The following is a 12,333-nucleotide window of genomic DNA, read 5'->3' on the forward strand; positions in this document are numbered from 1 at the left end:
GTCTACTCAGAGAAGGTATGGTTTCTCTTTCTTTCTTTCTTTCTTTCTTTCATTCATTCATTCATTCATTCATTCATTCATTCATTTTTAAAGAGGTACTACTTAAGCCCTACATTGACCAGTTATATGTTGATTCAGGTTTTTGGTTTGAATTTTTGGATAACATTTCTAGGCTTAAACATGAATATATAGTGTAGTTCAGTAATACCGCATGGTGATGAGTGTTGCAATAAGTGTGCAAATAGGTGTAAGACGAAGGGCATAATTTGGTCTAGTGACTGCATACTCAAGTATACAAAGAAAGGCAGTTTTGTTATGTCTCTCCCTTTATGTTGCAGAAAGAGTTTGGGGCGCTTCTCCTAGCTGAAAACAAAATACCTTCCACAAACACATCCTAGTATTTTTCGAGCCTTTTCATTACTGATAACGTCCTTGCTCATACTTGTTTAGAAGGTGAGTCTACACGCTGACAGAAAGCAATAGAAATAGTCTATGCATTGGTCATTATACAGATAGAATCAACAAACATATGGAAATACCATCGGTTTCTTTCAGCAGAATGAGATGTTCAAATGATGGATTCATTGCAAGACATAAGACACAATGACGAGATTAACCAAAGGTTTTATTTAAGGAAGAACCACTCCCTATTTAAGAACAGTTCCCAAATGAAAAGTAAACAGTGCACAGAATACAAAAGCAAGCAGAATGTTTTCACTGTACCTTTACCTCACCAAGAAAACATCTGGGCTGAGATTCTACATTGCACTAGCAGAACATAAAGGTCTTCCAAATATACATTCAACCAACCCTTTCAAATGATTGAGTGGTCTAGTTTTTGAAGGATTGGGAAAGAATAGGGTAGGCCAGCCAGCAGTTGGGTGTAAGAGAAGGATGTCATCTTCCTGGTCTTCTAGAGGACCCCCAGGACATGCAGGAGAATGACAGTTCAATTTTAATACTAGCTGAAGGAACTTATCCTCCCCAGCCACTGAATGGCAATGGGGGTACCCAACCTGAAAAACTGTTTAAGGAAAGCTTCATGTCAGGTAAATGTGGTGAAATTCTCAATCCGCCTATGTCTGCCATGACCCACAAGGTTTAATACACTGGTGCAAATGGGAAAAGATTACATAGCTTCCATGACTAGCTTCTTAGCAGTAGAGGTGGGCCAGTAATGAAAAGGCCGATGGCAAAATATAGTGTGTAATACATACGTGGGGACCAGCACTACGTTTCTGCTTTTGAACTTTCCGGGGGCCCAAAATGTCTAAAATCAAATATAATATAAAAGAAGACCATCGTTCTTTTTCGGTTTTGGTTTTTAAAAACACTGATGCTAAAAACTGCAGAGAGGACAGACTATTTGGAAGAAAAATTACTTATTCTGAACAGGGGAGGAGGGACAGAAGAATTGTGATCCAGTGCGTCTGAAGGAACCAAGAAAGAGTCATGGGAAGATGTGGTTTCAACGTGGGCACACTTAACTCATTTGTAGTATAAAGAATTATAATTTTTGCCATACTTCTTGTTATGGAAAATAACATTTCAAATATAGATGTAGTCAATTAACAATTATGAATACAATAAAGACTGGAAATGGTAGATACTTGGGAAGAGATAATACCATTCTGTTTCTCTTTTTTGAAATGCCAAGTTTTTTTCCACATTGAAGCTGATTACATAAGCAAAATATTCACTCCACCCCAACTGTACAAAGCCAAAACCATTCAGTCTGTACATGATTTGTAGCCCACGTAATATCTTGAGCTGAATTGTCTGAATATGTACTTTGGCATCTGAAGAGGGCACAATATTTATGCAACTAAGGATGCCTGCTGGCATGCATACCTACAAGACTGCAAAATATTACCATGTAGATTAGAAAGGCTCCTTCATGGCTGCAATTACCTATTAGAGGCAAGCAAACACATACCTTATAGTGTGCTTGAACCTGAAAATGCATGACCTGTTTCCTCAAGGATTTCATTCAAGTATACAAGCAAATATGTATTTGAGGATATATTGGGTATGCTAAGCAGATGTCTAAATTGTGTTCAAAATCAAAATGTGTGTATCTATATCTTTACTTATTTAAAGGCATCTCACTTTTTTCTGGCTTGGGCTAATGGCAAATATCCTCTGCCCTCCCCCCGCTGTACCAACCAGGATTTGAAGGACAATGATATCTCTTTGCCACCATTTAGTGAAACCATACCTCTACAAAAATATATATACCCAAAACCTCCAACAGAAATTAAATGATCATTCATTAAATTACAGTCATACTAACACCTTTGAAAGTGAAACTAATTACATTATTTGCATTTACAGTATTTCAGACAAATCACTGTAAAATCTGTAATGTATCTATTGAGGGCCCTATAATGTATATGTTAACTATAATCAGGAGATTTACAAGACCTGAGCAAATAAAAATATATTAAGGGCAGTAGTAGTTCCCCAATGGGCTACACAATTTTAAGTCAATCAAAAAAAATTTCCATCAGGAAAAAAAATCAGTCCTAAGGTAACTGAATGTATAAGCAATTAATCCACATACTTGAATGCTGTATCATATTCTGTTCTTGATGCCATTGAGTTGGATTTTTTTTTGCCTTAAGAAATATGAGAAGTCAGTGTACCTGCCAGATACTGTCACTTCTAATTGTTGCATAACATGCTGGGGAGTTTTGATGTGAGTGAAAGTAATTTGACTCAAAAGTGACAGCATCAATGTACTACCATCTACATGAAGGAATCCATTATCACAGACTTTGCAAAATGAGGTGGAATTCTGGAGACAAACTTAGTATCTCTAAGGACCTTCTTGGTTGGCTGTATGCAAAGTCTATTCAGACGTATGGCTCAGTATCTCCTGAATTGTATCTTTGCTCAATGTATAAAAGAAACTGTTTCCCTAATAGACAACTGGCTGAATGCTGTATGAACAGATTACTGGATTAGGTAGTCACATACTAAAGTCACTCCACTGGACATTTGCTCCAGCCTGCCAGAACCTGACTGGCAACCATCATCCAGAGGACCTTTTCAGTGGCCACCCCATGACTGTGGAATGACCTGCCAGAAGAGCTCCGACAGCTAAATGAACTATTGGAATTTAAAACACATTTGAAGACCTGTCTCTTTGTGCAGGCCTACCTGGCATGTTTCAATCACAAAATGTAAACTTGTGTTGTATGCTGGATCTTTGTTCTGTGTATTTTAATCAGGGCCGGCCGGAGATAATTTAAAATATTAAGCGGGGGTGGGGAAAAGCGCCCCCCCGCCAGCGGCGTGGGAGGCGTGGCCATGTGCCGCGGGAGGCACATGGCCATGCCTCCCGCGGCGCCGGCGGGCCCCGCCTCCCGCACCCTGGCCTCCTGCGCTGCTCGCCCTGACCCCGCCTCTCACGCAGCATGAGAGACGGGGTCAGGGTGAGCAGTGCGGGAGGTAGGGCCAACCCTGGTTACTCACCCTCACCCGTCTGGCCTTTTCCAGCTGGCCAGACTGCAGCAGAGGTCCTTCCAGGCCGCGCTGGGCAAGGCCAGCCAGGCCAGGGTGCACTGGGAGGGAGGCGGGGCACCGTCAGGGCGGTGCCCCACCTCCCGCCCAGCGTGCCCTGGCCCCGCCTCCCACACAGCGTGGGAGGTGGGGCCAGGGCATGCTGGGCAGGAGGCAGGGCACCGCCCTGACAGTGCCCCGCCTCCCGCCCAGTACGCCCTGGCCTGGCTGGCCTTGCCCAGCCGGCAGCGGCCATGTGGAGCTCGCTCGTCGCCGAACAGGCCTTCCTGTTCACTGGCGAGCGAGCCCATGGTCCCCGCTGGGGCGGGGGAAGCCTGACGGCTCCCCCCGGGGACCTGCGCCCGAGGCGGCCACCTCACGTGGCCTCTATGGTGGGGTCGGCCCTGATTTTAATATATATATTGTGGAAATGTATTTAAATGTATGTATTTTATATAATGTTTTAGATGATTATGTGTTGCTAGCCTGCTCAGGAACAATAATGCAGTGACAGGAATTTTACACAGACCCCCACACCCGATTTGCACATTCCAAAATGTTCTGAGAATACTACTTAGATCCATAACCAAGGACTATGGAGCTAGGCAGCTAGTTTAGAACATTGGCTATCGTTTCCATGGAAAACACATCAATCTTGTATTTAAAAAAATCTTCCTCATATAAAAACATGAACAAAATCCAGTAATCTTACATTTTAAATAGCCATGTGGATTTTTTTGTGCATACATCATCATGAAGCACTATGATGCTGGTGCAAGGTTTTCTGCTGTTAAAAATTGACAATAATGGGGAGGAAGATAGAACATTTTTTCATGGTTAGATTACATTAAAAACACTGTCTCATTTGTAGAATAGTTCTTTGAACTATAGGTTGAGAAATATTATTACCTCATGAGAATCAGACATGTGAAAGAGCCTACACATTTTTAAAAATAAAATAACCCTTTACACAGAGAATCATAGAATCACAGAGTAGAAACCGCAAGGACCATCCAGTCTGATGCCAGTCTCCATGCATGAGGAAGCAACCAATGCATACTTGACAGATAATCATTCAGCTTCTGTTTAAAAAAGGAGACCCCATTACACTCCAAAGCAGTGTATTTCACTTTTGAACACCTCTTGCCTTTAGGAAGTTCTTCTTAATGTTTAGGTGGAACCTTCTTTTCTCCAGGCTAAACCAATACAGTTCCACTAAGGTCTATCCATGTGAATTTGGGAAAGCTAGAGATCTCAACTGTGCTCATACTCACTGTCTATATACACTAAATGTATGGTATATATAAGGTTTCACAATCAGTTCATGCTTTACAATTTTGATTCTTTGAATGTTGACAGAAGGTATTACTATTTATTCTTTTTCTTTCATATTTTCTGTTTTTTTCTAAGCAATTTTTTAGAATTGTTTTTCTTTAGCCAGAAGCCACATATGATTCAAGACAAGTTGCAACAATTGCTCCAGGCAAATTTGATGGGTTTTTAGTAAATAAAAATTGCTGTGATAGCTATGCTTACGTCATAACCTTAGTAGTTTCTTTAAATTATATAGCTAGCAATGTACCTGGAGATTGTTAAAATCTTTTTGAAATGCCTTAGTTATATCATTATAGAGACAATTTATTCCTATCTGTAGACAAAAGAGGCCCCAATAATTATAATGCCAAACTCATAAAATACAATTGCTGCATGCCGACACAGATTAGCTCAATTTTGGCAGGCAGAAAACTGATGATATCCCCCAAACTTCAAAGGAAACTGATCTGTAATATTTTGAGTAAAAATCACAGTGGTATCAAAAACAGTACAGTGTATGTTTTATCTGACATACTTTAATGATTTATGCTTAGCATGTTGAGTGAGCTGTCTGTCTTTTATGTGTCAGAGTTGAGCAAAATTAATTTTCTCCATGCATACAAAATGGTAGAAAGACTTTTTGTTAAGCCTTGATCTAAAGATGGGGAAAGTGGTGCTCCAACTGGTGGTTTGTCTGGGTTTTTTGATCCCTCGAAGTGACCCCAGGGGAAAAAAATTGTTAAAAGATCTCCAGAAAATCACCAACATTACTGCAGAAGGGCACAAAAAAGAGGGCATAATTTTATTTAACTACCATCACCACCAAATTTAACTATATAAATACATTGTCTTAAATATGATCCACTATTACTCCTCAAGGAGGAAAACACCAGGTTTTTTTCTTGAATTTTTCAACCACTTCTCTCTCCTCAAGTCTTCACATCTCTACATGTTTTGGCAAACATGCAATCAGGGATGTTGTCCCCCTGAAGAAAATTCTCCATACATTTATATAACACTGATGTCCATGAAGATGAATACTGGTTGAATACTAGATAGCATTATGACTGTGGCTTGTGTTGTCATGTAGGGGAAGCTATATGTGCACTAAGTGTGTTTCCTGAAGCCCTGAAAAAAATGAAACAAGATTAGGGTGCTCTTATGCTGTGCTACATGGAGAAAAAAGGAAGACAAGCTAACAACATACAACCAGTCTCATGAATATATGTTGTGATAAATTTTTTTTAATGAAATGCACACCTATGTGTGTTATCCTGAAAGTAAGTTGTAAAATTCTGTACAGCAAAATTCAGTAGTCTCCAAGGTCTTCAAATACTAGAGCTGTATGAAATAAATCTTCAAATCACTATTTGCACTAAAGGAGAATTCTTAATCCTAAACGGCCCAGATTGCTTGTCCAAAAGTATCTTCTGCTATGAACCGCCTTGCAGTTTAAGATTATTGGGGGAGGCCCTGCTCTGGATTCCACCACCTTCGCAAGCTTGATTGGTGGGGACGAGAGACAGGGCTTTCTCAATGGTGGCCCCCCCATCTGTGAAATTCCCTCCCTAATGAAATCAGGTTGGCTCTCTCTCTCCTGTCCTTTTGTAAAAAACTTAAAACTTGGTTGTGGGAACAGGCATTTGAGCAGCAGAGGCAGCATTAATAGTCAAAATTATTTTATGACTGATAATGGACAGACCTGGATCATGACTAGAATTGCTCTTTTTTAAATGGATGTTTAAATGGATGTTTTTAATTAATGTTAAATTGTTTTAATTGTAATTGTTTTAAATATTATGTTTTCTAGCATCTAATGATTGCTGATTGTGAGGCCGCTCTGAGTCCCCCCTTGGAGGTGAGAAGGACGGGATATAAAAGTCTGAAATGAATGAATGAATTAATGAATAAACCCTAGCGCATATTACATCCAATTTTACCTAGGGTCTTTTCACCATGATTTCATTTTATCTGCCTAGCAACTAATCAACATGGCAATAGTGATGACCAGATTTAGTCAGACAAATCTTCCTTCCTGATACAACAGTTAATAGGAAACTAATCAATATGCCAATAGGGTTGGCCAGATACAGCTAGACAAAGCCTTTTTCTAATACATCATTGCACATTTTATCACTTGTCCTGTAATGATGCAAGAAGTGGCTTGCTTGGAACAGACTCTAATACAGTTGACTGTAGCTGAAGAGAAACACACATCTGGTTGCACCTGTTGCCTCCCAGGAAGAACGTCACAGCCAGGAGAAGACCACCTGGCCCAATCCATTGGTCAAAGAAAGAGCAGCTGCAGGAAGCATTCCTTCTGTCTTTCTGCCAGAAAGAACACTTGGCTGTGATTCCCAATTTCCCTTGGACTGAAGGATTTTATAGAAGCAAATACTGGCCCTATGCTTCAACCAAAGGACTATAGGCCATTGGTGGCATGAAATTGAGATTTTATCTGGATATTATTGTAAGTTATCATTAAACTCTTTTCTAGGATTATTTGAGGCATAGTTGGGATGCATGTGTATTAAATAAATTGGGGGAAAGTCTCACAATCCCTTATGACTAATAAGAGGAGACTCTTTTGGGATGATGAGCACAAGAAGGCTGGGACAAAGATGTTAACATATACGGAGTCATCTGGGAAAGATACATTCCCCCAAAGCTTGGGAGAATGTGAAAGTTCACTATGAGCTGGGCACTGAGAAAAGATTTTCCATCTTTGGAGGTCTTTAAACCAAGGCGAGATAGACATCTTTAAGAAGCTATTTAGTTGTGTATGCCTGCAAGACAGTGAGTTGGAATAGATGGCCATGTGGTACTTTCCATTTCTAGGATACTATTCTTCTTCTTCTCATTAAAATCTTTTGAAACATTTTCTTAGAAAAACATTTCATCCCTATCACCAGTATGCTCTGCATAGTTGGACAGAATTAGTGTTTTGTGTCAAAAGCAAGCTGTAACACCCCTTAGAAGATTTCACCTCACTTTCCATCCCTGAGATAATTGGATTTTGCAAAAAAAAATTGGCTTGTTATGGAAACACTGATTGATGAGACAGCTTCAGTGGAAACATCTTTCCCCTATGATAACTCTTTCAGGAGTGAATTTCCCTTCCGAGGGGTAGATGTCTCTCACTTCCTGTTGTCTCACCTCCTGTTGTCTCTTAACTAGAAACATCTGACTCATTTGTAAGTCAGATGTTTCTACCTTAGTGACTGCCTGCATATGAAACATATATGAATTTCATGTTTAGACTTGAGGGCAGTGCGGCCCGGCCACTGTGAGGGGCGGCATGGAAGGCGGTCGCTGGTCTTCTTTGGCTCCGGCCCTGGCTCTGGTTATTTCCGCGCGGGAGCCTTCTGTCTTGGTTTTCCTTCCGGCCTGAGTGGCAATGGGCAGGCTCCTGTGAGGCTGGTTTGTGATGGAATTGAAAGAGGAACTCACGTCTGGCTTCTAGTCTTCATGCCATTGTTCTTCGTATCTCCAGTGTCAGTTGGAGCTTGTGTGTGGGGCTTTCACCATGACAGATCTCTGGAGCTGGAAATCCTGTGTTCCGTCAATATTCTCCAGTTCATATTCATTGCACTCTGTCTGGATGAAATTATCAAGTGGCCATGGCTTGTTGTCTGTGTCCCTTTGTGGATCCTCATGTCTTTTTTGTGTTTGGTTGTACTCTACTACATCGTCTGGTCTGTCCTGTTCCTGCGTTCCATAGATGTAATTGCTGAACAAAGGAGAACACACATAACAATGGCTATCAGTTGGATGACAATCGTGGTCCCATTGCTCACCTTTGAAATCCTGCTTGTGCACAGACTGGATGTACATAACACATTCTCCTATATATCTATATTTGTCCCTCTTTGGCTTTCAATGATAACCTTAATGGCAACAACATTTAGACAGAAGGGAGGCAATCATTGGTGGTTTGGAATTTGCAAGGACTTCTGTCAATTCCTGCTTGAAATTTTCCCCTTCGTGAGATAGTATGGCAACATTTCCTGTGATCTTCATCATGAAGACAATGATGAGGTGAAAGAAACGCCCATCCCTGAACCTCCCAAAATTGCTCCAATGTTTTGAAAAAAGACTGGCGTGGTTATTACCCAGAGTCCCGGGAAATACGTCATTCCGCCTCCCAAACTAAACATTGATATGCTAGATTAAAAGTAAGTTTGGAAGCAGCGTGGCACCTCGCCGGGACTACTGACTCTTTCCGTTTCGAAAATGACTGGGAACCAGTGGCCAATGTGTTTTTATCTCATGCCTTTCATTTGTTATGAATCATGATTTGTGCCACAGTGGCTTGTAACATAGACACAAAGGAGATAATGGAGATTTGTCTTAATATCCTTTCTTTGCATACTAAGTACCATGGCAGTAAAATCAATGAAAATGCAACAGAAATGATAAGGTTTACTGTGCAAAGTACCTTATCGTAACGTATGAAACAGAATTCACTTTTATATACAGCTGTGAAAATAATAATAATAATAATGATAATAATAATAATAATAATAATAATAATAATAATTTATTCTTGTACCCCGCCCCATCTCCCCGAAGGGACTCAGGGCGGCTCACATGGGGCCTTGCCCAACATCACAATATAAAATCAAAACAAAAACACAAATTTACAACAATAAATCAACAATATCGGTAAAACAATCGAAAAGGACAATTTGCCGTGTTTTCCCAAATGGATTTTGAATGTTATATTTATTCTCATATCTTTCCACAGTTACATGTGGGCAAGACCTACTGAAATCAGTGGCCTTTATGCACATGTCACTTTGGACTGGATTTCAGCCACAAGAAAAAGTGGGCAAGGACGGCTTCTGTTTGTGAATCTTTCTGACTTGGTTGGATTAATGCTTTCCTGTATAGTATTTATATGAACCTTTGGCAATGTAATATATTTTAAAAAGTCTGTACAGTATAAATATGTAAAAGTATTTTTAAAAGGCTGTATGAAACACATAATCTATTGTGAATGACGTACTTGGTGTTAATCTGTACACTTGGCTTCCATCTCTGTTGGAGTAGCAGAGCCACGTGATGTTACATCAGCATGCTTGCCTTTTCGTCCTCCCACAGAACTAGGAACATCACCACAGGCAGGACTTGGAAGTTCTTCCTCTCTTAATGGATCAAATTACCTTGATAAAGGTGTGTAAATTATTGTAAATGACCACATTCTTCGTATTGTCGAGAGGGGACAGAGGGGATTGTTTTCCACTTTTGTTAAAATGTTACTCCTCGGTAATACCTATTTCTTATCCTCCCACTTTTGGCTGTTGAATAAAAAGTGTCCTTCTGTTTAGATTTGAGTTCTATCTCCAAGAAATCTCATTATGGGGTTGTTGTATGTCTTTCAGGCTGTGTGGCCATGTTCCAGAAGTATTCTCTCCTGACGTTTCGCCCACATCTATGGCAGGCATCCTCAGAGGTTGTGAGGTATGGAATCTCATTATGTTTATATAGGTATTCCAAAAGCTCAAAGATTCTGAGGCCCTATCTGCACTGCCATATAATGCAGTTTCATAATGGAGTTTAACTTCATTCAACTGCATTATATGGCAGTGTAGATTGGGCAGTAAATAGTAAATACAGAATACAAGCATTTCATATAAGGGATAGCCAGCCTATAATACTGTGTACCCCTTCTAAGAAGTGGGTGGAATAAATGTGTAAAATGTATCTTAACTCTTTATATGATCTGCAAACCAAATGTATGTAAAAACACCTTGTACCAACTAGACTGGACATTCCTCATTGTCAATATGTTAAATCTTCTCTAACCAATAACTTCTGACCATCCACTGATAAATTGTATCAGATGCCCTGAAGTACATGTGCACTTTTCTGTTCTGATCCTTCCAAGTGTTTAAATGACTTGTTCAATGGTAGAAGAAAGCATGAGGGCAGATAAGCAGAGATTTAGTATATGTGTCATTGGTTTTCTCCAGCTAGCACTTAGCCTTGATATTGTGATGTTGTACAGAAGCTGTTTTTGAGACGGACAAGACCCAAATGACACTTTCCAGGAAAGCAGTGGGAACCAGTATATTTCTTACCGTGGTTTGTGAGCCAGCAGAAACCCTATTCAGCACATGAGAACTGGATTCTTGTGCTTTTACTGGAAGAAGAAAGATTTTTTTCAAAGGAGGAAATATTATTTATTAATCTGTCAATATCTCAGCCTTTTTATGCCTTTTTCTGCTAGCTCATAAGTCTTAACCCTTCCTCATTAATATCTACAACATATATGTAATTTAAAGAGCCATTGTACTATTCCCACAATCCAGATGCATGGCTGAAAGTGAGGAAGAGCTGAGGAGCCTTATCACCAAGGTGAAAGAAGAAAGTGCAAAAGCCGGGCTGCAGTTAAACATCAAGAAAACCAAGATCATGGCAACCAGACCAATTGACAACTGGCAAATAGAGGGAGAAAACGTGGAGGCAGTGACAGACTTTATATTTCTAGGTGCAAAGATCACTGCAGATGCAGACTGCAGCCAGGAACTCAGAAGACGTCTACTTCTTGGGAGGAGAGCAATGGCCAACCTCGGTAAAATACTGAAAAGCAGAGACATCACACTGGCAACGAAGGTCCGCATAGTGAAAGCAATGGTATTCCCCATAGTAACCTATGGATGCGAGAGCTGGACCATAACGAAGGCTGAGCGAAGGAAGATAGACGCTTTTGAACAATGGTGCTGGAGGAAAATCCTGAGAGTGCCTTGGACCGCAAGAAGGTCCAACCAGTCCATCCTCCAGGAAATAATGCCTGGCTGCTCACTGGAGGGAAGGATATTAGAGGCAAAGTTGAAGTATTTTGGCCACATCATGAGGAGACAGGAAAGCGTGGAAAAGATCACGATGCTGGGGAAAATGGAAGGAAAAAGGAAGAGAGGCCGACCAAGGGCGAGATGGATGGACGGTATCCTTGAAGTGACTGGCTCGACCTTGAAGGAACTGGGGGCGGTGACGGCCGACAGGGAGCTCTGGCGTGGACTGGTCCAGGAGGTCACGAAGAGTTGAAAATGACTGAACGAGTGAGACGACGACGAGTGTTTACTGTTTATTTATCAGTGTTTACTTATCATGGGATTTTTAATGTTGTTTAAACTGCTTTTATATATAATTGTTTATTGATATTTTGGTTTTTTAGGGGGGGGGGTTGTTCTAATTTGATATGTTATCTACCATGTTTATATTATTGATTATATTTTACTTAATGATTGTAAGCCACTCCAAGTACCTTTTGGAAATTTAAAAAGCAGAATTAAATTCATGTTACTAGTGCTTATGAATTATCACGTGGAGTTTCTCCTTTAGGAACTATAGGGTATAGATGTACATGTAAAGATTTAGGCTTGGGACAAGTGGAAATGAAACAGGAACTGTGCATCAGTGCTAGTTAGTGTTTGGACTACATTTCCCAAAAACTACTAAGACATGGAGCATCTCAGACCAAAGGCAGCATAATGAATATTCAGCTTCATA

The 12,333-nt window shown here is 40.4% G+C and overlaps 1 pseudogene; it reads left to right on the plus strand.

Annotated features, from left to right (window-relative positions):
* The first annotated feature begins 3,419 nt into the window (after window positions 1–3,419).
* Window positions 3,420–9,222, plus strand: LOC100565217 (transmembrane protein 185A-like; annotated as a pseudogene).
* The last annotated feature ends 3,111 nt before the right edge of the window (window positions 9,223–12,333 follow it).

Source organism: Anolis carolinensis, chromosome 1 (assembly GCF_035594765.1).
Source record: "Anolis carolinensis isolate JA03-04 chromosome 1, rAnoCar3.1.pri, whole genome shotgun sequence".
Taxonomy (NCBI): Eukaryota; Metazoa; Chordata; class Lepidosauria; order Squamata; family Dactyloidae; genus Anolis; species Anolis carolinensis.